This window comes from Carassius gibelio, chromosome B5 (genome assembly GCF_023724105.1).
Source record: "Carassius gibelio isolate Cgi1373 ecotype wild population from Czech Republic chromosome B5, carGib1.2-hapl.c, whole genome shotgun sequence".
NCBI lineage: Eukaryota > Metazoa > Chordata > Actinopteri > Cypriniformes > Cyprinidae > Carassius > Carassius gibelio.
Window position 1 is genome coordinate 1,683,671 of NC_068400.1, and position 27,870 is coordinate 1,711,540.

Sequence of the window (27,870 nt, forward strand, 5' to 3'; positions counted from 1 at the left end):
TACTTATGGACTGCTTGATAGGCCGAGTCAAAAGAGCCCTCTCCCAAGCCTCTATGACTTTCTAATCCAAAGATATGATGTCAGATAGTTTTTCCAATGTTAAGTCAATGGGATATTTTCACACATTTTCTTCGCCCGCTGTACGATTATCGTAAGTCCGATTGCTTAGAAAAGTCATAGCACACCTCTCCTCAATATCCCGCACGATTTGACACCTCATTCATGGGTCTGTGACAAAAAATGCGGGAGGAGTAGCGTGCCAAAGTTTTGTCAAGGCGAATAGTAATAGTAACACTAGAAGGTACATTTCCTGAAGAAAATGTGAGTGGTGCTTGCAGTGGCAAAACTCTGCGCCCTGTAGCCACCCATGATGCCTGTGTGATGTTTTGAAGCAGAGATAGAAGGATTTATATTGCTACATGGTTGCTAGGGTGCTCTATATGGTTGCTATGGTGTGACTATATAGTTTATGGGTTGATATATAAAGATTATTTACCAGCCTGAATGCAAAAAGCCCAAGCCAGTGTTTCTATATAGTTATTTTTGCTGAGATACAGCTTTTAAATGTAGTTAAACAGTTGCTAGGGGGGCTAAAATTGGTTGCTAGGGCATGGATATGAAGTTGTTATGTCACTACTTATGGACTGCTTGATAGGCCGAGTCAAAAGAGCCCTCTCCCAAGCCTCTATGACTTTCTGATCCAAAGATATGATGTCAGATAGTTTTTCCAATGTTAAGTCAATGGGATATTTTCACACATTTTCTTCGCCCGCTGTACGATTATCGTAATTCCGATTCCTTAGAAAAGTCATAGCACACCTCTTCTCCATAAGCCGCACGTTTTGACATCTCATTCATGTGACTGCGACAAATAATGCGGGAGGAGTAGCGTGTCAAAGTTTTGTCAAGGCGAATAGTAATAGTAACACTAGAAGGTACATTTCCTGAAGAAAATGTGAGTGGTGCTTGCAGTGGCAAAACTCGGCGCCCTGTAGCCACCCATGATGCCTGTGTGATGTTTTGAAGCAGAGATAGAAGGATTTATATTGCTACATGGTTGCTAGGGTGCTCTATATGGTTGCTATGGTGTGACTATATAGTTTATGGGGTGATATTTAAAGATTATTTACCAGCCTGAATGCAAAAAGCCCAAGCCAGTGTTTCTATATAGTTATTTTTGCTGAGATACAGCTTTTAAATGTAGTTAAACAGTTGCTAGGGGGCTAAAATTGGTTGCTAGGGCATGGATATGAAGTTGTTATGTCACTACTTATGGACTGCTTGATAGGCCGAGTCAAAAGAGCCCTCTCCCAAGCCTCTATGACTTTCTGATCCAAAGATATGATGTCAGATAGTTTTTCCAATGTTAAGTCAATGGGATATTTTCGCACATTTTCTTCGCCCGCTGTACGATTATCGTAAGTCCGATTGCTTAGAAAAGTCATAGCACACCTCTCCTCAATATCCCGCACGATTTGACACCTCATTCATGGGTCTGTGACAAAAAATGCGGGAGGAGTAGCGTGCCAAAGTTTTGTCAAGGCGAATAGTAATAGTAACACTAGAAGGTACATTTCCTGAAGAAAATGTGAGTGGTGCTTGCAGTGGCAAAACTCGCCCTCTGTTGCTATAGGGTGTTGTAATGAGGTTGCTAGGGTGGTTGCTAGGGTACCCGGGTTGGTTGCTACGGTACATGGGATGGTTGCTAGGGCGGTTGCTAGGGTCCCCATGATGGTTGCTAGGGCCGTTGCTAAGGTACCCAGGGTGGTTGCTAGGGTAAACGGGATGGTTGCTAGGGTGTTGCTATGTGGTTGCTAGGGTACCTGGGTGGTTGCTAGGGCGGTTGCTAGGGTCCCCATGACGGTTGCTAGGGCCGTTGCTAAGGTACCCAGGGTGGTTGCTAGGGTAATCGGGGCGGTTGCTAGGGTGTTGCTATGCGGTTGCTAGGGTACCCGGGGTGGTTGCTAGGGCGGTTGCTAGGGTCCCCATGATGGTTGCTAGGGCCGTTGCTAAGGTACCCAGGGTGGTTGCTAGGGTAATTGGGGCGGTTGCTAGGGTGTTGCTATGTGGTTGCTAGGGTACCCGGGGTGGTTGCTAGGGCGCCCATGATGGTTGCTAGGGCCGTTGCTAAGGTACCCAGGGTGGTTGCTAGGGTAATTGGGGCGGTTGCTAGGGTGTTGCTATGTGGTTGCTAGGGTACCCGGGGTGGTTGCTAGGGCGGTTGCTATGGTAACCTGGGTGGTTGCTAGGCAGTTGCTACGGTACTTGGGGTGGTTGCTAAGGTGTTGCTAGGCGGTTGCTAGGGTGTTTTGGCTGGTTGCTAGGCAGTTGCTATGGTCTCCTGGGTGGTTGCTATGATGTTACTAGGTGGTTGGTAGTTGTCACAGATGGTCACTATGTAGTTATTATAGAGTTCTTAGCCCATTTGAGCACTTAGCTAATCAGTATTAGCATGTAGCTAATCACTGCTAGCATGACTAGCATGTTGGAAGTCCAGTGTGCTAGCATGAGTCAAAAAATCCAACCGCCATGTCTGTACGATGTTCTGATGCAGAGATATAGGTAATGCAAAACGGTTGCTAGGGTACTGTGTTTAGTTGCTAAGGAGTGGCTTGGCAGCTGCCAATGGTGATACTCCAAAGGCTGCTCGCCAATATAAACCAACCCCCATGTCTCTACGATGTTCTGATGCAGAGATATAGATCTTGCAAAACGGTTGCTAGGGTACTCCGTTTGGTTGCTAGGGAGTGGCCTGGCAGCTGCCAATGATGATACTCCAATGGTCGCTTGCTAATATAAACCAACCCCCATGCTTCTATGTCTTTCAGATGTTAAGATATCTCTCTATACTTTGGGTTGCTAGGTAGCTCTTAATGGTTGCTAGGGCGTGGCTAGGTTGTCTTGAAGGAGATACATGATTGGCCGTTTGCTCCCCGAGTCAAACGAGCCCACCCTCATGTTTCTATGACACTTCTATCCAAAGTTATTCATTTTATATTTTTCAATGGCAGTCAATGGAGATTGTTGCTATGGTGCTCTATATCGTTGCTAGGGCGTGGCTTGATAGCTTCATAATGATCCTGAGAGTCTGATTGGTTGCCTGATTAAAATGAGCCCACCCCCTTGTCTCTAAGACTATGTGATCCAGAGTTATGTTCAATGCAAAATCCCTATGTAATTTCCCACAGTAGGAAAAACACATTGTTTCATGGGTGATCCCTCACCATTGGCATAGAATGGGGCAAATTTGGGGGTCTCTAGCACCCCAGGGGTACAACTTGTACCCCTCTGCGGGGTATCCTCTCGCACAGCCTGATAGCCTCTCCAAATGTGGTGATTCGCGTGTTTCTGCGATATTCTCTCTCGGAGCTACGTTCCGTCAAAGTTGGCCGTAATGCATTGTCTATGGGATTTTTCGCCCGTTTTTTCGCCCGGTGTACGAACATCGTACGCCCGATCGCTTATAAAAGTCATAGCACACCATTCCCGATTAGGCCGCACGATTTGACGCCTGTTTTGTTGGTCTGCGACGAAAACTGCGGGACTAGTTACGCGCCGAAAATCGTACGGAAGAAAAAGAATAATAAGAATAATAAGTATGTGAGATAATAATAGTGATGCTTTGCCTCTGGCAAGCACCACTAATAAGTATGTGAGATAATAATAGTGATGCCTTGCCTCCGGCAAGCACCACTAACTAGAAAGTACATTTCCTGAAGAAAATGTGAGTGGTGCTTGCAGTGGCAAAACTCGCCCTCTGTTGCCATAGGGTCTTGTAATGAGGTTGCTAGGCTGGTTGCTAGGGTACCCGGGTTGGTTGCTACGGTACATGGGATGGTTGCTAGGGTCCCCATAATGGTTGCTAGGGCCGTTGCTAAGGTACCCGGGGTGGTTGCTAGGGCGGTTGCTAGGGTGTTGATATGTGGTTGCTAGGGTACCCGGGGTGGTTGCTAGGGCGGTTGCTAGGGTCCCCATGATGGTTGCTAGGGCCGTTGCTAGGGTACCCAAGGTGGTTGCTAGGGTAATCGGGGCGGTTGCTAGGGTGTTGCTATGTGGTTGCTAGGGTACCCGGGGTGGTTGCTAGGGCGGTTGCTAGGGTCCCCATGATGGTTGCTAGGGCCGTTGCTAAGGTACCCAGGGTGGTTGCTAGGGTAATTGGGGCGGTTGCTAGGGTGTTGCTATGTGGTTGCTAGGGTACCCGGGGTGGTTGCTAGGGCGGTTGCTAGGGTCCCCATGATGGTTGCTAGGGCCGTTGCTAGGGTAACCTGGGTGGTTGCTAGGCAGTTGCTACGGTACTTGGGGTGGTTGCTATGGTGTTGCTAGGCGGTTCCTAGGGTGTTTTGGCTGGTTGCTAGGCAGTTGCTATGGTCTCTTGGGTGGTTGCTATGATGTTACTAGGTGGTTGGTAGTTGTCACAGATGGTCACTATGTAGTTATTATAGAGTTCTTAGCCAATTTGAGCACGTAGCTAATCACTATTAGCATGTAGCTAATCACTTCTAGCATGACTAGCATGTTGGGAGTCCAGTGTGCTAGCATGAGTCAAAAAATCCAACCGCCATGTCTGTACGATGTTCTGATGCAGAGATATAGGTCGTGCAAAACGGTTGTTAGGGTACTCCATTTGGTTGCTATGGAGTGGCTTGGCAGCTGCCAATGGTGATACTCCAAAGGCTGCTCGTCAATATAAACCAACCCCCATGTCTCTACAATGTTCTGATGCAGAGATATAGATCTTGCAAAACGGTTGCTAGGGTACTGTGTTTGGTTGCTAGGGAGTGGCCTTGCAGCTGCCAATGATGATACTTCAAAGTCTGCTTGACAATATAAACCAACCCCCATGCTTCTATGTCTTTCAGATGTTAAGATATCTATCTTTGGATTTAGGTTGCTAGGGAGCCCCAAATGGTTGCTAGGGCGTGGCTATGAAGTGTTGAAGTGATTCGTGATTGGCCATTTGCTGCCCCGAGTCAAACGAGGCCACCCTCACGTTTCTATGACACTTCTATCCAAAGTTATTCATTTGATCTTTTTCAATGGAAGTCTATGGGGCTTGTTGCTATGGCGCTCTATATGGTTGCTAGGGCGTGGCTTGATAGATTCACAGTGATCCTGAGATTCTGATTGGTTGCCTGATTCAAATGAGCCCACCCCCTTGTCTCTATAGCATTGTGATCCAGAGTTATATTTAATTCAAAATCCCTATGTAATTTTCCATAGTTGTAAAAGCCCTCCCTATACTTTGTATTGGGGGCAAATTTGGGGGGCTCTTGCGCCCCAGGGGTACAACTTATACCCCACTGCGGGGTATGTTCTGGCACAGCCTGATAGCCTCTCCAAATGTAGTGATTCACATGTTTCTGCGAAATTCTCTATCGGAGCTACGATCCGTCAAAGTTGGCCCCAATGCATTGTCTATGGGATTTGTCGCCCGATTTTTCGCCCGGTGTACGAACATCGTACACCCGATCGCTTATAAAAGTCATAGCACACCATTCCCGTATAGGCCGCACGATTTGACGCCTGTTTCATTGGTCTGTGACAAAAACTGCGGGACTAGTTACGCGCCGAAATTTGTACGGATCTAGAAGAAGAAAAAGAAGAAGAAGAACTAGAAGGTACATTTCCTGAAGAAAATGTGAGTGGTGCTTGCAGTGGCAAAACTCGGCGCCCTGTAGCCACCCATGATGCCTGTGTGATGTTTTGGAGCCATTATATGTTATTTATATTGCTATATGGTTGCTAGGGTGCTCTATATGGTTGCTATGGTGTGGCTATATAGTTTATTGGGTGATATTTAAAGACTATTGGCCAGCCTGAATCCAAAAAGCCAGAGCCAGTGTTTCTATATAGTTATTTTGCTGACAAATAGCTTTTATATGTTGTTAAACCGTTGCTAGGGTACTAAAAGTGGTTGCTAGGGCGTGGCTATGAAGTTGTTATGTCACTACTTATAGACTGCTTGATAGGCCGAGTCAAAAGAGCTCTCTGCCAAGCCTGTATGACTTTCTGATCCAGAGATATGATGTCAGATAGTTTTTCCAATGTTAAGTCAATGGGATATTTTCACACATTTTCTTCGCCCACTGTACGATTATCGTAAGTCCGATTGCTTAGAAAAGTCATAGCACACCTCTCCTCAATATCCCGCACGAATTGACACCTCATTAATGGGTCTGTGACAAAAAATGCGGGAGGAGTAGCATGCCAAAGTTTTGTCAAGGCGAATAGTAATAGTAACATAACTAGAAGGTACATTTCCTGAAGAAAATGTGAGTGGTGCTTGCAGTGGCAAAACTCGCCCTCTGTTGCTATAGGGTGTTGTAATGAGGTTGCTAGGGTGGTTGCTAGGGTTCCCGGGTTGGTTGCTACGGTACATGGGATGGTTGCTAGGGCGGTTGCTAGGGTCCCCATGATGGTTGCTAGGGCCGTTGCTAAGGTACCCAGGGTGGTTGCTAGGGTAATCGGGATGGTTGCTAGGGTGTTGCTATGTGGTTGCTAGGGTACCCGGGGTGGTTGCTAGGGCAGTTGCTAGGGTCCCCATGATGGTTGCTAGGGCCGTTGCTAGGGTACCCAGGGTGGTTGCTAGGGTAATCGGGGCGGTTGCTAGGGTGTTGCTATGTGGTTGCTAGGGTACCCGGGGTGGTTGCTAGGGCGGTTGCTAAGGTCCCCATGATGGTTGCTAGGGCCGTTGCTAAGGTACCCAGGGTGGTTGCTAGGGTATTTGGGGCGGTTGCTAGGGTGTTGCTATGTGGTTGCTAGGGTACCCGGGGTGGTTGCTAGGGCGGTTGCTATGGTAACCTGGGTGGTTGCTAGGCAGTTGCTACGGTACTTGGGGTGGTTGCTAAGGTGTTGCTAGGCGGTTGCTAGGGTGTTTTGGCTGGTTGCTAGGCAGTTGCTATGGTCTCCTGGGTGGTTGCTATGATGTTACTAGGTGGTTGGTAGTTGTCACAGATGGTCATTATGTAGTTATTATAGAGTTCTTAGCCCATTTGAGCACTTAGCTAATCACTATTAGCATGTAGCTAATCACTGCTAGCATGACTAGCTTGTTGGAAGTCCAGTGTGCTAGCATGAGTCAAAAAATCCAACCGCCATGTCTGTACGATGTTCTGATGCAGAGATATAGGTCGTGCAAATCGGTTGCTAGGGTACTCCGTTTGGTTGCTATGGAGTGGCTTGGCAGCTGCCAATGATGATACTCCAAAGCCTGCTTGCTAGTATGAATGATATAAACCAACCCCCATGCCTTTATGATATTCAGATTTGAAGATATCTCTCTATGCATTGGGTCGTTAGGGAGCTCCAAATGGTTGCTAGGGCGTGGTTATGAAGTGTTGAAGGTGATTCGTGATTGGCCATTTGCTGCCCCGAGTCAAACGAGCCCACCCTCATGTTTCTATGACACTTCTATCCAAAGTTATTCATTTTATCTTTTTCAATGGAAGTCTATGGAGCTTGTTGCTATGGCGCTCTCTATGGTTGATAGGGCGTGGCTTGATAGATTTTCAGTGATCCTGAGAGACTGATTGGTTGCCTGATTCAAATGAGCCCACCCCCTTGTCTCTATGACACTGTGATCCTGAGTTATGCACAATACAAAATCCCTATGTAATTTCAAACAGTAGGAAAAACACTGTTTAATGGGCGATCCCTCACCATTGTATGTCTATGGGGCAAATTTGGGGGTCTCTAGCGCCCCAGGGGTACAACTTGTACCCCTCTGCGAGGTATTTTCTCGCACAGCCTGATAGCCTCTCCAAATGTGGTGATTCACATGTTTCTGCGAAATTCTTGCTCGGAGCTACGATCCGTCAAAGTTGGCCGTAATGCATTGTCTATGCGATTTTTCGGCCGTTATTTCGCCCGGTGTACGAACATCGTACGCCCGATCGCTTATAAAAGTCATAGCACACCATTCCCGATTAGGCCGCACGATTTGACGCCTGTTTCGTTGGTCTGTGACTAAAACTGCGGGACTAGTTACGCGCCGAAATTTGTACGGAAGAATAATAATAATAAGTATGTGAGATAATAATAGTAGTGCCTTGCCTCCGGCAAGCACCACTAACTAGAAGGTACATTTCCTGAAGAAAATGTGAGTGGTGCTTGCAGTGGCAAAACTCGCCCCTCTGTTGCTAAGGTGTGGTTGCTAGGGTACCCGGGGTGGTTGCTAGGGTCCCTATGATGGTTGCTAGGGCCGTTGCTAGGGTACCCAGGGTGGTTGCTAGGGTAATCGGGGTGGTTGCTAGGGTGTTGCTATGTGGTTGCTAGGGTACCCGGGATGGTTGCTAGGGCGGTTGCTAGGGTCCCCATGATGGTTGCTAGGGCCGTTGCTAGGGTACCCAGGGTGGTTGCTAGGGTAACTGGGGTGGTTGCTAGGGTGTTGCTATGTGGTTGCTAGGGTACCCGGGGTGGTTGCTAGGGCGGTTGCTAGGGTCCCCATGATGGTTGCTAGGGCCGTTGCTAGGGTACTCAGGGTGGTTGCTAGGGTAATCGGGGTGGTTGCTAGGGTGTTGCTATGTGGTTGCTAGGGTACCCGGGGTGGTTGCTAGGGCGGTTGCTAGGGTCCCCATGATGGTTGCTAGGGCCGTTGCTAAGGGACCCAGGGTGGTTGCTAGGGTAATTGAGGCGTTTGCTAGGGTGTTGCTATGTGGTTGCTAGGGTACCCGGGGTGGTTGCTAGGGTGGTTGCTAGGGTAACCTGGGTGGTTGCTAGGCAGTTGCTACGGTACTTGGGGTGGTTGCTAAGGTGTTGCTAGGCGGTTGCTAGGGTGTTTTGGCTGGTTGCTAGGCAGTTGCTATGGTCTCCTGGGTGGTTGCTATGATGTTACTAGGTGGTTGGTAGTTGTCACAGATGGTCACTATGTAGTTATTATAGAGTTCTTAGCCCATTTGAGCACTTAGCTAATCACTATTAGCATGTAGCTAATCACTGCTAGCATGACTAGCATGTTGGAAGTCCAGTGTGCTAGCATGAGTCAAAAAATCCAATCGCCATGTCTGTACGATGTTCTGATGCAGAGATATAGGTCGTGCAAAACGGTTGCTAGGGTACTCCATTTGGTTGCTATGGAGTGGCTAGGCAGCTGCCAATGGTGATACTCCAAAGGCTGCCCTCCAATATAAACCAACCCCCATGTCTGTACGATGTTCTGATGCAGAGATATAGATCTTGCAAAACGGTTGCTAGGGTACTGTGTTTGGTTGCTAGGGAGTGGCCTGGCAGCTGCCAATGATGATACTCCAATGGATGCTTGCTAATTTAAACCAACCCCCATGCTTCTATGTCTTTCAGATGTTAAGATATCTCTCTATACTGTGGGTTGCTAGGTAGCTCTTAATGGTTGCTAGGGCGTGGCTAGGTTGTCTTGAAGGAGATAAATGATTGGCCGTTTGCTGCCCGAGTCAAACGAGCCCACCCTCACGTTTCTATGACACTTCTATCCAAAGTTATTAATTTGATCTTTTTCAATGGAAGTCTATGGGGCTTGTTGCTATGGCGCTCTATATGGTTGCTAGGGCGTGGCTTGATAGATTCACAGTGATCCTGAGAGGCTGATTGGTTGCCTGATTCAAATGAGCCCACCCCCTTGTCTCTATGACACTGTGATGCAGAGTTATGTTCAATACAATATCCCTATGTAATTTCCCATAGTAGGAAAAGCACAGTGTTTCATGGGCGATCCCTCACCATACTATGTCAATGGGGCAACTTTGGGGGTCTCTAGCACCCCAGGGGTACAACTTGTACCCCTCTGAGAGGTGTCCTCTCGCACAGCCTGATAGCCTCTCCAAATGTGGTGATTCACATGTTTCTGCGAAATTCTCTCTCGGAGCTACGATCCGTCAAAGTTGGACGTAATGCGTTGTCTATGCGATTTTTCGGCCGATATTTCGCCCGGTGTACGAACATCGTACGCCCGATCGCTTATAAAAGTCATAGCACACCATTCCCGATTAGGCCGCACGATTTGACGCCTGTTTCGTTGGTCTGTGACGAAAACTGCGGGACTAGTTACGCGCCGAAATTTGTACGGAAGAATAATAATAAGAACTAGAAGGTACATTTCCTGAAGAAAATGTGAGTGGTGCTTGCAGTGGCAAAACTCGCCCCTCTGGTTGCTAGGGCCGTTGCTAAGGTACTCAGGGTGGTTGCTAGGGTAATCGGCGTGGTTGCTAGGGTGTTGCTATGCGGTTGCTAGGGTACCCGGGGTGGTTGCTAGGGCGGTTGCTAGGGTCCCCATGATGGTTGCTAGGGCCGTTGCTAAGGTACCCAGGGTGGTTGCTAGGGTAATCGGGGCGGTTGCTAGGGTGTTGCTATGCGGTTGCTAGGGTACCCGGGGTGGTTGCTAGGGCGGTTGCTAGGGTCCCCATGATGGTTGCTAGGGCCGTTGCTAAGGTACCCAGGGTGGTTGCTAGGGTAATTGGGGCGGTTGCTAGGGTGTTGCTATGTGGTTGCTAGGGTAACCGGGGTGGTTGCTAGGGCGGTTGCTATGGTAACCTGGGTGGTTGCTAGGCAGTTGCTATGGTACTTGGGGTGGTTGCTAAGGTGTTGCTAGGCGGTTGCTAGGGTGTTTTGGCTGGTTGCTAGGCAGTTGCTATGGTCTCCTGGGTGGTTGCTATGATGTTACTAGGTGGTTGGTAGTTGTCACAGATGGTCACTATGTAGTTATTATAGAGTTCTTAGCCCATTTGAGCACTTAGCTAATCACTATTAGCATGTAGCTAATCACTGCTATCATGACTAGCATGTTGGAAGTCCAGTGTGCTAGCATGAGTAAAAAAATCCAACCGCCATGTCTGTACGATGTTCTGATGCAGAGATATAGATCTTGCAAAACGGTTGCTAGGGTACTCCATTTGGTTGCTATGGAGTGGCTTGTCACCTGCCAATGATGATACTCCAAAGTCTACTTGTCAATATAAACCAACCCCCATGTCTGTGCAATGTTCTGATGCAGAGATATTGGTTTTGAAAAATGGTTGCTAGGGTACTCTGGTTGGTTGCTAGGGAGTGGCCTTGCAGCTGCCAATGATGATACTTCAAAGTCTGCTTGACAATATAAACCAACCCCCATGCTTCTATGTCTTTCAGATGTTAAGATATCTCTCTATACTTTGGGTTGCTAGGTAGCTCTTAATGGTTGCTAGGGCGTGGCTAGGTTGTCTTGAAGGAGATACATGATTGGCCGTTTGCTGCCCGAGTCAAACGAGCCCACCCTCATGTTTCTATGACACTTCTATCCAAAGTTATTCATTTGATCTTTTTCAATGGAAGTCTATGGGGCTTGTTGCTATGGCGCTCTATATGGTTGCTAGGGCGTGGCTTGATAGATTCACAGTGATCCTGATAGACTGATTGGTTGCCTGATTCAAATGAGCCCACCCCCTTGTCTCTATGACACTGTGATCCAGAGTTATGTTCAATACAAAATCCCTATGTAATGTCCCATAGCAGGAAAAGTCCTCCCTATACTTTGTATTAGGGCCAATTTTGGGGGGCTCTTGCGCCCCAGGGGTACAACTTATACCCCACTGCGGGGTATGTTCTCGCACAGCCTGATAGCCTCTCCAAATGTGTAGATTCACGTGTTTCTGCGAAATTCCCTCTCGGAGCTACGATCCGTCAAAGTTGGCCGCAATGCATTGTCTATGCGATTTTTCGCCCGTTTTGTCGCCCGGTGTACGAACATCGTACGCCCGATCGCTTATAAAAGTCATAGCACACCATTCCCGATTAGGCCGCACGATTTGACGCCTGTTTCGATGGTCTGTGACAAAAACTGCGGGACTAGTTACGCGCCGAAATTTGTACGGATCTAGTATAATAATAATAATAACTAGAAGGTACATTTCCTGAAGAAAATGTGAGTGGTGCTTGCAGTGGCAAAACTCGCCCTCTGTTGCTATAGGGTGTTGTAATGAGGTTGCTAGGGTGGTTGCTAGGTTACCCGGGTTGGTTGCTACGGTACATGGGATGGTTGCTAGGGCGGTTGCTAGGGTCCCCATGATGGTTGCTAGGGCCGTTGCTAAGGTACCCAGGGTGGTTGCTAGGGTAATCGGGATGGTTGCTAGGGTGTTGCTATGTGGTTTCTAGGGTACCCGGGGTGGTTGCTAGGGCGGTTGCTAGGGTCCCCATGATGGTTGCTAGGGCCGTTGCTAGGGTACCCAGGGTGGTTGCTAGGGTAATCGGGGCGGTTGCTAGGGTGTTGCTATGTGGTTGCTAGGGTACCCGGGGTGGTTGCTAGGGTCCCCATGATGGTTGCTAAGGCCGTTGCTAGGGTACTCAGGGTGGTTGCTAGGGTAATTGGGGTGGTTGCTAGGGTGTTGCTATGTGGTTGCTAGGGTACCCGGGGTGGTTGCTAGGGCGGTTGCTAGGGTCCCCATGATGGTTGCTAGGGCCGTTGCTAAGGTACCCAGGGTGGTTGCTAGGGTAATTGGGGCGGTTGCTAGGGTGTTGCTATGTGGTTGCTAGGGTACCCGGGGTGGTTGCTAGGGCGGTTGCTAGGGTCCCCATGATGGTTGCTAGGGCCGTTGCTAAGGTACCCAGGGTGGTTGCTAGGGTAATCGGGGTGGTTGCTAGGGTGGTTGCTATGGTAACCTGGGTGGTTGCTAGGCAGTTGCTACGGTACTTGGGGTGGTTGCTAAGGTGTTGCTAGGCGGTTGCTAGGGTGTTTTGGCTGGTTGCTAGGCAGTTGCTATGGTATCCTGGGTGGTTGCTATGAAGTTACTAGGTGGTTGGTAGTTGTCACAGATGGTCACTATGTAGTTATTATAGAGTTCTTAGCCCATTTGAGCACTTAGCTAATCACTATTAGCATCTAGCTAATCACTGCTAGCATGACTAGCATGTTGGAAGTCCAGTGTGCTAGCATGAGTCAAAAAATCCAACCGCCATGTCTGTACGATGTTCTGATGCAGAGATATAGGTTGTGCAAAACGGTTGCTAGGGTACTCCGTTTGGTTGCTATGGAGTGGCTTGGCAACTGCCAATGGTGATACTCCAAAGGCTGCTCGCCAATATAAACCAACCCCCATGCCTCTACGATGTTCTGATGCAGAGATATAGATCTTGCAAAACGGTTGCTAGGGTACTGTGTTTGGTTGCTAGGGAGTGGCCTGGCAACTGCCAATGATGATACTCCAATGGGTGCTTGCTAGTATTAATGATATAAACCAGCCCCCATGCTTCTATGTCTTTCAGATGTTAAGATATCTCTCTATACTTTGGGTTGCTAGGTAGCTCTTAATGGTTGCTAGGGCGTGGCTAGGTTGTCTTGAAGGAGATACATGATTGGCCGTTTGCTGCCCGAGTCAAACGAGCCCACCCTCATGTTTCTATGACACTTCTATCCAAAGTTATTCATTTGATCTTTTTCAATGGAAGTCTATGGGGCTTGTTGCTATGGCGCTCTATATGGTTGCTAGGGCGTGGCTTGATAGATTCACAGTGATCCTGAGAGACTGATTGGTTGCCTGATTCAAATGAGCCCACCCCCTTGTCTCTATGACATTGTGATCCAGAGTTATGTTCAATACAAAATCCCTATGTAATGTCCCATAGCAGGAAAAGTCCTCCCTATACTTTGTATTAGGGCCATTTTTGGGGGGCTCTCGCGCCCCAGGGGTACAACTTATACCCCACTGCGGGGTATGTTCTCGCACAGCCTGATAGCCTCTCCAAATGTGGAGATTCACGTGTTTCTGCGAAATTCTCTCTCGGAGCTACGATCCGTCAAAGTTGGCCGCAATGCATTGTCTATGCGATTTTTCGCCCGTTTTTTCGCCCGGTGTACGAACATCGTACGCCCGATCGCTTATAAAAGTCATAGCACACCATTCCCGATTAGGCCGCACGATTTGACGCCTGTTTCGTTGGTATGTGACGAAAACTGCGGGACTAGTTACGCGCCGAAATTTGTACGGATCTAGTATAATAATAATAATAATAAGTATGTGAGATAGTAATAGTGATGCCTTGCCTCCGGCAAGCACCACTAATAATAAGTATGTGAGATAGTAATAGTGATGCTTTGCCTCCGGCAAGCACCACTAATAATAAGTATGTGAGATAGTAATAGTGATGCCTTGCCTCCGGCAAGCACCACTAACTAGAAGGTACATTTCCTGAAGAAAATGTGAGTGGTGCTTGCAGTGGCAAAACTCACCCTCTGTTGCTATAGGGTGTTGTAATGAGGTTGCTAGGGTGGTTGCTAGGGTACCCGGGTTGGTTGCTATGGTACATGGGATGGTTGCTAGGGCGGTTGCTAGGGTCCCCATGATGGTTGCTAGGGCCGTTGCTAAGGTACCCAGGGTGGTTGCTAGGGTAATCAGGATGGTTGCTAGGGTGTTGCTATGTGGTTGCTAGGGTACCCGGGGTGGTTGCTAGGGCGGTTGCTAGGGTCCCCATGATGGTTGCTAGGGCCGTTGCTAAGGTACCCAGGGTGGTTGCTAGGGTAATCGGGATGGTTGCTAGGGTGTTGCTATGTGGTTGCTAGGGTACCCGGGGTAGTTGCTAGGGCGGTTGCTAGGGTCCCCATGATGGTTGCTAGGGCCGTTGCTAGGGTACCCAGGGTGGTTGCTAGGGTAATCGGGGTGGTTGCTAGGGTGTTGCTAGGCGGTTGCTAGGGTGTTTTGGCTGGTTGCTAGGGAGTTGCTATGGTCTCCTGGGTGGTTGCTATGATGTTACTAGGTGGTTGGTAGTTGTCACAGATGGTCACTATGTAGTAATTATAGAGTTCTTAGCCCATTTGAGCACTTAGCTAATCACTATTAGCATGTAGCTAATCACTGCTAGCATGACTAGCATGTTGGAAGTCCAGTGTGCTAGCATGAGTCAAAAAATCCAACCGCCATGTCTGTACGATGTTCTGATGCAGAGATATAGGTCGTGCAAAACGGTTGCTAGGGTACTCCATTTGGTTGCTATGGAGTGGCTTGTCACCTGCCAATGATGATACTCCAAAGTCTGCTTGCCAATATAAACCAACCCCCGTGTGTCTAAGATGTTCTGATGTGGAGATATAGATCTTGCAAAACGGTTGCTAGGGTACTGTGTTTGGTTGCTAGGGAGTGGCCTGGCAGCTGCCAATGATGAAACTCCAAAGGCTGCTCGCCAATATAAACCAACCCCCATGCCTCTACGATGTACTGATGCAGAGATATAGATCTTGCAAAACGGTTGCTAGGGTACTCCGTTTGGTTGCTAGGGAGTGGCCTGGCAGCTGCCAATGATGATACTCCAATGGTTGCTTGCTAATATAAACCAACCCCCATGCTTCTATGTCTTTCAGATGTTAAGATATCTCTCTATACTTTGGGTTGCTAGGTAGCTCTTAATGGTTGCTAGGGCGTGGCTAGGTTGTCTTGAAGGAGATACATGATTGGCCGTTTGCTGCCCGAGTCAAACGAGCCCACCCTCATGTTTCTATGACACTTCTATCCAAAGTTATCCATTTTATAATTTTCAATGGAAGTCTATGGAGCTTGTTGCTATGGCGCTCTCTATGGTTGCTAGGGCGTGGCTTGATAACTTAATAGCGATCCTGAGAGACTGATTGGTTGCCTGATTCAAATGAGCCCACCCCCTTGTCTCTATGACACTATAATCCAGAGTTATGTTAAATGCAAAATCCCTATGTAATTTCCCATAGTAGCCCTCCCTATACTTTGTATTAGGGTCAAATTTGGGGGGCTCTAGCCCCCCAGGGGTACAACTTATACCCCAATGCGGGGTGTGTTCTCGCACAGCCTGATAGCCTCTCCAAATGTGGTGATTCACGTGTTTCTGCGAAATTCTCTCTCGGAGCTACGATCGGTCAAAGTTTACCCCAATGTTAAGTCTATGGGTTTGATCGCCCGATTTTTCGCCCGTTGTACGAACATCGTACGCCCGATCGCTTATAAAAGTCATAGCACACCATTCCCGTATAGGCCGCACGATTTGACGCCTGTTTCGTTGGTCTGTGACGAAAACTGCGGGACTAGTTACGTGCCGAAATTTGTACGGATCTAGAAGAAGAAGAAGAAGAAGAATAATAAGTATGTGAGATAATAATAGTGATGCCTTGCCTCCGGCAAGCACCACTAACTAGAAGGTACATTTCCTGAAGAAAATGTGAGTGGTGCTTGCAGTGGCAATACTCGGCGCCCTTTTGTCACCCTTAATGCCTGTGTGATTTTGTGGAGCCATGATATAAGTACTTTATATTGCTATATGGTTGCTAGGGTACTCTAAATTGTTGCTATGGTGTGGCTGTATAGTATATGAGGTGATATTTAAAGACTATTTGCCAGCCTGAATCTAAAAAGCCCATGCAAGCGTTTCTATATAGTTATTTTGCTGAGATACAGCTATTAAATGTGGTTAAACAGTTGCTAGGGTGCTAAAAGTGGTTGCTAGGGCATGTATATGAAGTTGTTATGTCACTACTTATGTACTGCTTGATAGGCCGAGTCAAAAGAGCCCTCTACCAAGCCTGTATGACTTTCTGATCCAAAGATATGATATCAGATAGTTTTTCCAATGTTAAGTCAATGGGATATTTTCACACATTTTCTTCGCCCGCTGTACGATTATCGTAAGTCCGATTGCTTAGAAAAGTCATAGCACACCTCTCCTCAATATCCCGCACGATTTGACACCTCATTCATGGGTCTGTGACAAAAAATGCGGGAGGAGTAGCGTGCCAAAGTTTTGTCAAGGCGAATAGTAATAGTAACACTAGAAGGTACATTTCCTGAAGAAAATGTGAGTGGTGCTTGCAGTGGCAAAACTCGCCCCTCTGTTGCTAGGCTGTTGCAATGAGGTTGCTACGGTGGTTGCTAAGGTACCCTGGGTGGTTGCTAGGGCGGTTGCTAGGGTCCCCATGATGGTTGCTAAGGTACCCTCGGTGGTTGCTAGGGTAATCTGGGTGGTTGCTAGGGTCCCCAGGATGGTTGCTAGGGCCGTTGCTAGGGTACCCAGGGTGGTTGCTAGGGTAATCGGGGTGGTTGCTAGGGTGTTGCTATGTGGTTGCTAGGGTACCCGGGGTGGTTGCTAGGGCGGTTGCTAGGGTCCCCATGATGGTTGCTAGGGCTGTTGCTAGGGTACTCAGGGTGGTTGCTAGGGTAATCGGGGTGGTTGCTAGGGTGTTGCTATGTGGTTGCTAGGGTACCCGGGGTGGTTGCTAGGGCGGTTGCTAGGGTCCCCATGACGGTTGCTAGGGCCGTTGCTAAGGTACCCAGGGTGGTTGCTAGGGTAATTGGGGCGGTTGCTAGGGTGTTGCTATGTGGTTGCTAGGGTACCCGGGGTGGTTGCTAGGGCGGTTGCTATGGTAACCTGGGTGGTTGCTAGGCAGTTGCTACGGTACTTGGGGGGGTTGCTAAGGTGTTGCTAGGCGGTTGCTAGGTTGTTTTGGCTGGTTGCTAGGCAGTTGCTATGGTCTCCTGGGTGGTCGCTATGATGTTACTAGGTGGTGGGTAGTTGTCACAGATGGTCACTATGTAGTTATTATAGAGTTCTTAGCCCATTTGAGCACTTAGCTAATCACTATTAGCATGTAGCTAATCACTGCTAGCATGACTAGCATGTTGGAAGTACAGTGTGCTAGCATGAGTCAAAAAATCCAACCGCCATGTCTGTACGATGTTCTGATACAGAGATATAGGTCGTGCAAAACGGTTGCTAGGGTACTCCATTTGGTTGCTATGGAGTGGCTTGGTAGCTGCCAATGGTGATACTCCAAAGTCTACTTGTCAATATAAACCAACCCCCATGTCTCTAGGATGTTCTGATGTGGAGATATAGATCTTGCAAAACGGTTGCTAGGGTACTGTGTTTGGTTGCTAGGGAGTGGCCTTGCAGCTGCCAATGATGATACTTCAAAGTCTGCTTGACAATATAAACCAACCCCCATGCTTCTATGTCTTTCAGATGTTAAGATATCTATCTTTGGATTTTGGTTGCTAGGTAGCTCTTAATGGTTGCTAGGGCGTGGCTAGGTTGTCTTGAAGGAGATACATGATTGGCCGTTTGCTGCCCGAGTCAAACGAGCCCACCCTCATGTTTCTATGACACTTCTATCCAAAGTTATTCATTTGATCTTTTTCAATGGAAGTCTATGGGGCTTGTTGCTATGGTGCTCTATATGGTTGCTAGGGCGTGGCTTGATAGATTCACAGTGATCCTGAGAGACTGATTGGTTGCCTGATTCAAATGAGCCCACCCCCTTGTCTCTATGACACTGTGATGCAGAGTTATGTTCAATACAAAATCCCTATGTAATGTCCCATAGCAGGAAAAGTCCTCCCTATACTTTGTATTAGGGCCATTTTTGGGGGGCTCTCGCGCCCCAGGGGTACAACTTATACCCCACTGCGGGGTATGTTCTCGCACAGCCTGATAGCCTCTCCAAATGTGGAGATTCACGTGTTTCTGCGAAATTCTCTCTCGGAGCTACGATCCGTCAAAGTTGGCCGCAATGCATTGTCTATGCGATTTTTCGCCCGTTTTTTCGCCCGGTGTACGAACATCGTACGCCCGATCGCTTATAAAAGTCATAGCACACCATTCCCGATTAGGCCGCACGATTTGACGCCTGTTTCGTTGGTCTGTGACAAAAACTGCGGGACTAGTTACGCGCCGAAATTTGTACGGATCTAGTATAATAATAATAATAATAATAATAAGTATGTGAGATAGTAATAGTGATGCCTTGCCTCCGGCAAGCACCACTAACTAGAAGGTACATTTCCTGAAGAAAATGTGAGTGGTGCTTGCAGTGGCAAAACTCGCCCCTCTGTTGCTAAGGTGTGGTTGCTAGGGTACCCGGGGTGGTTGCTAGGGTCCCTATGATGGTTGCTAGGGCCGTTGCTAGGGTACCCAGGGTGGTTGCTAGGGTAATCGGGGTGGTTGCTAGGGTGTTGCTATTTGGTTGCTAGGGTACCCGGGGTGGTTTCTAGGGCGGTTGCTAGGGTCCCCATGATGGTTGCTAGGGCCGTTGCTAGGGTATCCAGGGTGGTTGCTAGGGTAATCGGGGTGGTTGCTAGGGTGTTGCTATGTGGTTGCTAGGGTACCCGGGGTGGTTGCTAGGGCGGTTGCTAGGGTCCCCATGATGGTTGCTAGGGGCGTTGCTAGGGTACCCAGAGTGGTTGCTAGGGTAATCGGGGCGGTTGCTAGGGTGTTGCTATGTGGTTGCTAGGGTACCCGGGGTGGTTGCTAGGGCGGTTGCTAGGGTCCCCATGATGGTTGCTAGGGCCGTTGCTAGGGTACCCAGGGTGGTTGCTAGGGTAATTGGGGTGGTTGCTAGGGTGCTGCTATGTGGTTGCTAGGGTACCCGGGGTGGTTGCTAGGGCGGTTGCTATGGTAACCTGGGTGGTTGCTAGGCAGTTGCTATGGTACTTGGGGTGGTTGCTAAGGTGTTGCCAGGCGGTTGCTAGGGTGTTTTGGCTGGTTGCTAGGCAGTTGCTATGGTCTCCTGGGTGGTTGCTATGATGTTACTAGGTGGTCGGTAGTTGTCACAGATGGTCACTATGTAGTTATTATAGAGTTCTTAGCCCATTTGAGCACTTAGCTAATCACTATTAGCATGTAGCTAATCACTGCTAGCATGACTAGCATGTTGGAAGTCCAGTGTGCTAGCATGAGTCAAAAAATCCAACCGCCATGAGTGTACGATGTTCTGATGCAGAGATATAGGTCGTGCAAAACGGTTGCTAGGGTACTCCATTTGGTTGCTATGGAGTGGCTTGGCAGCTGCCAATGGTGATACTCCTAAGGCTGCTCGCCAATATAAACCAACCCCCATGCCTCTACGATGTTCTGATGCGGAGATATAGATCTTGGAAAACGGTTGCTAGGGTACTGTGTTTGGTTGCTAGGGAGTGGCCTGGCAGCTGCCAATGATGATACTTCAAAGTCTGCTTGACAATATAAACCAACCCCCATGCTTCTATGTCTTTCAGATGTTAAGATATCTCTCTATACTGTGGGTTGCTAGGTAGCTCTTAATGGTTGCTAGGGCGTGGCTAGGTTGTCTTGAAGGAGATACATGATTGGCCGTTTGCTGCCCGAGTCAAATGAGCCCACCCTCATGTTTCTATGACGCTTCTATGCAAAGTTATTAATTTGATCTTTTTCAATGGAAGTCTATGGGGCTTGTTGCTATGGCGCTCTATATGGTTGCTAGGGCGTGGCTTGATAGATTCACAGTGATCCTGAGAGGCTGATTGGTTGCCTGATTCAAATGAGCCCACCCCCTTGTCTCTATGACACTGTGATCCTGAGTTATGTTGAATACAAAATCCCTATGTAATTTCCCATAGTAGGAAAAGCACATTGTTTCATGGGCGATCCCTCACCATACTATGTCAATGGGGCAACTTTGGGGGTCTCTAGCACCCCAGGGGTACAACTTGTACCCCTCTGAGAGGTGTCCTCTCGCACAGCCTGATAGCCTCTCCAAATGTGGTGATTCACATGTTTCTGCGAATTTCTCTCTCGGAGCTACGATCCGTCAAAGTTGGCCGTAATGCGTTGTCTATGCGATTTTTCGGCCGATATTTCGCCCGGTGTACGAACATCGTACGCCCGATCGCTTATAAAAGTCATAGCACACCATTCCCGATTAGGCCGCACGATTTGACGCCTGTTTCGTTGGTCTGTGACGAAAACTGCGGGACTAGTTACGCGCCGAAATTTGTACGGAAGAATAATAATAAGAATAATAAGTATGTGAGATAATAATAGTGATGCTTTGCCTCCGGCAAGCACCACTAAGTATGTGAGATAATAGTAGTAGTGCTTTGCCTCCGGCAAGCACCACTAACTAGAAGGTACATTTCCTGAAGAAAATGTGAGTGGTGCTTGCAGTGGCAAAACTCTGCGCCCTGTAGCCACCCATGATGCCTGTATGATGTTATGGAGCGATGATATAAGTACTTTATATTGCTATATGGTTGCTAGGGTACTCTAAATGGTTGCTATGGTGTGGCTGTATAGTATATGGGGTGATATTTAAAGACTATTTGCCAGACTGAATCCAAAAAACCCTAGCAAGTGTTTCTATATAGTTATTTTGCTGAGATACAGCTATTAAATGTGGTTAAACAGTTGCTAGGGTGCTAAAATTGGTTGCTAGGGCGTGGCTATGAAGTAGTTATATGACTACATATGGACTGCTTGATAGGCCGAGTCAAAAGAGCCCACTTCCAAGCCTCTATGTCTGTCTAAACCAAAGATATGATGTCAGATAATTTTTCCAATGTTAAGTCTATGGGATATTTTTACCCATTTCTTTCGCCAGCTGTACGATTATCGTACGTCTGATTGCTTAGAAAAGTCATAGCACACTTCTCTTCAATAACCTGCACGTTTTGACATGTCATTCATGGGACTGCGACAAAAAATGCAGGAGGAGTAGCGCGCCAAAGTTTTGTCAAGGCGAATAGTAATAGTAACACTAGAAGGTACATTTCCTGAAGAAAATGTGAGTGGTGCTTGCAGTGGCAAAACTCGCCCCTCTGTTGCTAAGGTGTGGTTGCTAGGGTACCCGGGGTGGTTGCTAGGGTCCCTATGATGGTTGCTAGGGCCGTTGCTAGGGTACCCAGGGTGGTTGCTAGGGTAATCGGGGTGGTTGCTAGGGTGTTGCTATGTGGTTGCTAGGGTACCCGGGATGGTTGCTAGGGCGGTTGCTAGGGTCCCCATGATGGTTGCTAGGGCCGTTGCTAGGGTACCCAGGGTGGTTGCTAGGGTAACTGGGGTGGTTGCTAGGGTGTTGCTATGTGGTTGCTAGGGTACCCGGGGTGGTTGCTAGGGCGGTTGCTAGGGTCCCCATGATGGTTGCTAGGGCCGTTGCTAGGGTACTCAGGGTGGTTGCTAGGGTAATCGGGGTGGTTGCTAGGGTGTTGCTATGTGGTTGCTAGGGTACCCGGGGTGGTTGCTAGGGCGGTTGCTAGGGTCCCCATGATGGTTGCTAGGGCCGTTGCTAAGGGACCCAGGGTGGTTGCTAGGGTCATTGAGGCGTTTGCTAGGGTGTTGCTATGTGGTTGCTAGGGTACCCGGGGTGGTTGCTAGGGTGGTGGCTAGGGTGGTTGCTAGGGTAACCTGGGTGGTTGCTAGGCAGTTGCTACGGTACTTGGGGTGGTTGCTAAGGTGTTGCTAGGCGGTTGCTAGGGTGTTTTGGCTGGTTGCTAGGCAGTTGCTATGGTCTCCTGGGTGGTTGCTATGATGTTACTAGGTGGTTGGTAGTTGTCACAGATGGTCACTATGTAGTTATTATAGAGTTCTTAGCCCATTTGAGCACTTAGCTAATCACTATTAGCATCTAGCTAATCACTGCTAGAATGACTAGCATGTTGGAAGTCCAGTGTGCTAGCATGAGTCAAAAAATCCAACCGCCATGTCTGTACGATGTTCTGATGCAGAGATATAGGTCGTGCAAAACGGTTGCTAGGGTACTCCGTTTGGTTGCTATGGAGTGGCTTGGCAGCTGCCAATGGTGATACTCCAAAGGCTGCTCGCCAATATAAACCAACCCCCATGCCTCTACGATGTTCTGATGCAGAGATATAGATCTTGCAAAACGGTTGCTAGGGTACTGTGTTTGGTTGCTAGGGAGTGGCCTGGCAGCTGCCAATGATGATACTCCAATGGTTCCTTGCTAATATAAACCAACCCCCATGCGTCTATGTCTTTCAGATGTTAAGATATCTCTCTATACTTTGGGTTGCTAGGTAGCTCTTAATGGTTGCTAGGGCGTGGCTAGGTTGTCTTGAAGGAGATGCATGATTGGCCGTTTGCTGCCCGAGTCAAACGAGCCCACCCTCATGTTTCTATGACACTTCTATCCAAAGTTATTCATTTTAACTTTTTCAATGGAAGTCTATGGAGCTTGTTGCTATGGTGCTCTATATGGTTGCTAGGGCGTGGCTTGATAGCTTCATAATGATCTTGAGAGACTGATTGGTTGCCTGATTCAAATGAGCCCACCCCTTTGTCTCTATGACTATGTGATCCATAGTTATGTTGAATGCAAAATCCCTGTGTAATTTCCCACAGTAGGAAAAACACATTGTTTCATGGGCGATCCCTCCCCATTGGCTTAGTATGGGGCAACTTTGGGGGGCTCTTGCGCCCCAGGGGTACAACTTATACCCCATTGCGGGGTATGATCGTGCACAGCCTCATAGCCTCTCCAAATGTGGTGATTCACATGTTTCTGCGAAACTCTCTCTCGGAGCTACGATCCGTCAAAGTTGGCCGTAATGCATTGTCTATGCGATTTTTCGGCCGTTATTTCGCCCGGTGTACGAACATCGTACGCCCGATTGCTTATAAAAGTCATAGCACACCATTCCCGTATAGGCCGCACGATTTGACGCCTGTTTCGTTGGTCTGTGACAAAAACTGCGGGACTAGTTACGCGCCGAAATTTGTACGGATCTATAAGAAGAAGCAGAATAATAATAAGTATGTGAGATAATAGTAGTAGTGCTTTGCCTCCGGCAAGCACCACTAACTAGAAGGTACATTTCCTGAAGAAAATGTGAGTGGTGCTTGCAGTGGCAAAACTCTGCGCCCTGTAGCCACCCATGATGCCTGTGTGATGTTTTGAAGCAGAGATAGAAGGATTTATATTGCTACATGGTTGCTAGGGTGCTCTATATGGTTGCTATGGTGTGACTATATAGTGTATGGGGTGATATTTAAAGATTATTTACCAGCCTGAATGCAAAAAGCCCAAGCCAATGTTTCTATATAGTTATTTTTGCTGAGATACAGCTCTTAAATGTAGTTAAGCAGTTGCTAGGGGGCTAAAATTGGTTGCTAGGGCATGGATATGAAGTTGTTATGTCAATACTTATGGACTGCTTGATAGGCCGAGTCAAAAGAGCCCTCTCCCAAGCCTCTATGACTTTTTGATCCAAAGATATGATGTCAGATAGTTTTTCCAATGTTAAGTCAATGGGATATTTTCACACATTTTCTTCGCCCGCTGTACGATTATCGTAAGTCCGATTCCTTAGAAAAGTCATAGCACACCTCTCCACAATAAGCCAAACGTTTTGACACCTCATTCATGGGTCTGTGACAAAAAATGCGGGAGGAGTAGCGTGCCAAAGTTTTGTCAAGGCGAATAGTAATAGTAACACTAGAAGGTACATTTCCTGAAGAAAATGTGAGTGGTGCTTGCAGTGGCAAAACTCGCCCCTCTGTTGCTAAGGTGTGGTTGCTAGGGTACCCGGGGTGGTTGCTAGGGTCCCTATGATGGTTGCTAGTGCCGTTGCTAGGGTACCCAGGGTGGTTGCTAGGGTAATCGGGGTGGTTGCTAGGGTGTCACTATGTGGTTGCTAGGGTACCCGGGGTGGTTGCTAGGGCGGTTGCTAGGGTCCCCATGATGGTTGCTAGGGCCGTTGCTAAGGTACCCAGGGTGGTTGCTAGGGTAATCGGGATGGTTGCTAGGGTGTTGCTATGTGGTTGCTAGGGTACCCGGGGTGGTTGCTAGGGCGGTTGCTAGGGTCCCCATGATGGTTGCTAGGGCGGTTGCTAGGGTACCCAGGGTGGTTGCTAGGGTAATCGAGGCGGTTGCTAGGGTGTTGCTATGTGGTTGCTAGGGTACCCGGGGTGGTTGCTAGGGCGGTTGCTAGGGTCCCCATGATGGTTGCTATGGCCGTTGCTAGGGTACCCAGGGTGGTTGCTAGGGTAATCGAGGCGGTTGCTAGGGTGTTGCTATGTGGTTGCTAGGGTACCCGGGGTGGTTGCTAGGGCGGTTGCTATGGTCCCCATGATGGTTGCTAGGGCCGTTGCTAGGGTACTCAGGGTGGTTGCTAGGGTAATTGGGGCTATCGCTAGGGTGTTGCTATGTGGTTGCTAGGGTACCCGGGGTGGTTGCTAGGGCGGTTGCTATGGTAACCTGGGTGGTTACTAGGCAGTTGCTACGGTACTTGGGGTGGTTGCTAAGGTGTTGCTAGGCGGTTGCTAGGGTGTTTTGGCTGGTTGCTAGGCAGTTGCTATGGTCTCCTGGGTGGTTGCTATGATGTTACTAGGTGGTTGGTAGTTGTCACAGATGGTCACTATGTAGTTATTATAGAGTTCTTAGCCCATTTGAGCACTTAGCTAATCACTATTAGCATGTAGCTAATCACTGCTAGCATGACTAGCATGTTGGAAGTCCAGTGTGCTAGCATGAGTCAAAAAATCCAACCGCCATGTCTGTACGATGTTCTGATGCAGAGATATAGGTCGTGCAAAACGGTTGCTAGGGTACTCCATTTGGTTGCTATGGAGTGGCTTGGCAGCTGCCAATGGTGATACTCCAAAGGCTGCTCGCCAATATAAACCAACCCCCATGCCTCTACAATGTTCTGATGCAGAGATATTGGTCTTGAAAAATGGTTGCTAGGGTACTCTGGTTGGTTGCTAGGGAGTGGCCTTTCAGCTGCCAATGAAGATACTTCAAAGTCTGCTTGACAATATAAACCAACCCCCATGCTTCTATGTCTTTCAGATGTTAAGATATCTCTCTATACTTTGGGTTGCTAGGTAGCTCTTAATGGTTGCTAGGGCGTGGCTATGAAGTGTTGAGGGAGTTTCGTGATTGGCCGTTTGCTGCCCGAGTCAAACGAGCCCAACCTCATGTTTCTATGACACTTCTATCCAAAGTTATTCATTTGATCTTTTTCAATGGAAGTCTATGGGGCTTGTTGCTATGGCGCTCTATATGGTTGCTAGGGCGTGGCTTGATAGATTCACAGTGATCCTGAGAGACCGATTGGTTGCCTGATTCAAATGAGCCCACCCCCTTGTCTCTATGACACTGTGATCCTGAGTTAAGTTCAATACAAAATCCCTATGTAATTTCCCACAGTAGGAAAACCACATTGTTTCATGGGCGATCCCTCACCATTGGCATAGAATGGGGCAACTTTGGGGGGCTCTTTCGCCCCAGGGGTGCAACTTGTACCCCATTGCGGGGTATGATCGCGCACAGCCTCATAGCCTCTCCAAATGTGGTGATTCACATGTTTCTGCAAAATTCTGTCTCGGAGCTACGAACCGTCAAAGTTGGCCGCAATGCATTGTCTATGCGATTTTTCGGCCGTTATTTCGCCCGGTGTACGAACATCGTACGCCCGATCGCTTATAAAAGTCATAGCACACCATTCCCAACTAGGCCGCACGATTTGACGCCTGTTTCGTTGGTCTGTGACAAAAACTGCGGGACTAGTTACGCGCCGAAATTTTGTACGGAAGAATAATAATAAGTATAAGAATAATAAGTATGTGAGATAGTAATAGTGATGCCTTGCCTCCGGCAAGCACCACTAATAAGAATAACTAGAAGGTACATTTCCTGAAGAAAATGTGAGTGGTGCTTGCAGTGGCAAAACTCGCCCCTCTGTTGCTAGGGTGTGGTTGCTAGGGTACCCGGGGTGGTTGCTAGGGCGGTTGCTAGGGTCCCTATGATGGTTGCTAGGGCCGTTGCTAGGGTACTCAGGGTGGTTGCTAGGGTAATCGGGGTGGTTGCTAGGGTTTTGCTATGTGGTTGCTAGGGTACCAGGGGTGGTTGCTAGGGCGGTTGCTAGGGTCCCCATGATGGTTGCTAGGGCCGTTGCTAGGGTACTCAGGGTGGTTGCTAGGGTAATCGGGGTGGTTGCTAGGGTGTTGCTATGTGGTTGCTAGGGTACCCAGGGTGGTTGCTAGGGCGGTTGCTAGGGTCCCCATGATGGTTGCTAGGGCCGTTGCTAGGGTACCCAGGGTGGTTGCTAGGGTAATCGGGGTGGTTGCTAGGGTGTTGCTATGTGGTTGCTAGGGTACCCAGGGTGGTTGCTAGGGCGGTTGCTAGGGTCCCCATGATGGTTGCTAGGGCCGTTGCTAAGGTACACAGGGTGGTTGCTAGGTTAATTGGGGCGGTTGCTAGGGTGTTGCTATGTGGTTGCTAGGGTACCCGGGGTGGTTGCTAGGGCGGTTGCTAGGGTAACCTGGGTGGTTGCTAGGCAGTTGCTACGGTACTTGGGGTGGTTGCTAAGGTGTTGCTAGGCGGTTGCTAGGGTGTTTTGGCTGGTTGCTAGGCAGTTGCTATGGTCTCCTGGGTGGTTGCTATGATGTTACTAGGTGGTTGGTAGTTGTCACAGATGGTCACTATGTAATTATTATACAGTTCTTAGCCCATTTGAGCACTTAGCTAATCACTATTAGCATGTAGCTAATCACTGCTAGCATGACTAGCATGTTGGAAGTCCAGTGTGCTAGCATGAGTCAAAAAATCCAACCCCCATGCCTCTACGATGTTCTGATGCAGAGATATAGATCTTGCAAAACGGTTGCTAGGGTACTGTGTTTGGTTGCTAGGGAGTGGCCTGGCAGCTGCCAATGATGATACTCCAATGGTTGCTTGACAATATAAACCAACCCCCATGCTTCTATGTCTTTCAGATGTTAAGATATCTCTCTATACTTTGGGTTGCTAGGTAGCTCTTAATGGTTGCTAGGGCGTGGCTATGAAGTGTTGAAGGAGATACATGATTGGCCGTTTCCTGCCCTGAGTCAAACGAGCCCACCCTCATGTTTCTATGACACTTCTATCCAAAGTTATTCATTTGATCTTTTTCAATGGAAGTCTATGGAGCTTGTTGCTATGGTGCTCTATATGGTTGCTAAGGCGTGGCTTGATAGATTCACAGTGATCCTGAGAGACTGATTGGTTGCCTGATTCAAATGAGCCCACCCCCTTGTCTCTATGACATTGTGATACGGAGTTATGTTCAATGCAAAATCCCTATGTAATTTCCCATAGTAGGAAAAACACAGTGTTTCATGGGCGATCCCTCACCATAATATGTCTATGGGGCATATTTGGGGGTCTCTAGCACCCCAGGGGTACAACTT

General features: G+C 48.3%; 1 long non-coding RNA gene across 2 annotated transcripts; it reads left to right on the top strand.

The window, feature by feature from the left end:
- The first annotated feature begins 16,621 nt into the window (after positions 1 to 16,621).
- On the top strand, positions 16,622 to 27,116 carry LOC127958098 (uncharacterized). Of its 2 annotated transcripts, none has more exons than XR_008153981.1 (3): positions 16,622 to 16,732; positions 18,728 to 19,400; positions 27,012 to 27,116. It is a non-coding gene; the product is annotated as an uncharacterized LOC127958098 (long non-coding RNA). The 2 variants fall into 2 exon arrangements; XR_008153980.1 differs by lacking the exon at positions 27,012 to 27,116 and adding an exon at positions 22,135 to 22,282.
- The last annotated feature ends 754 nt before the right edge of the window (positions 27,117 to 27,870 follow it).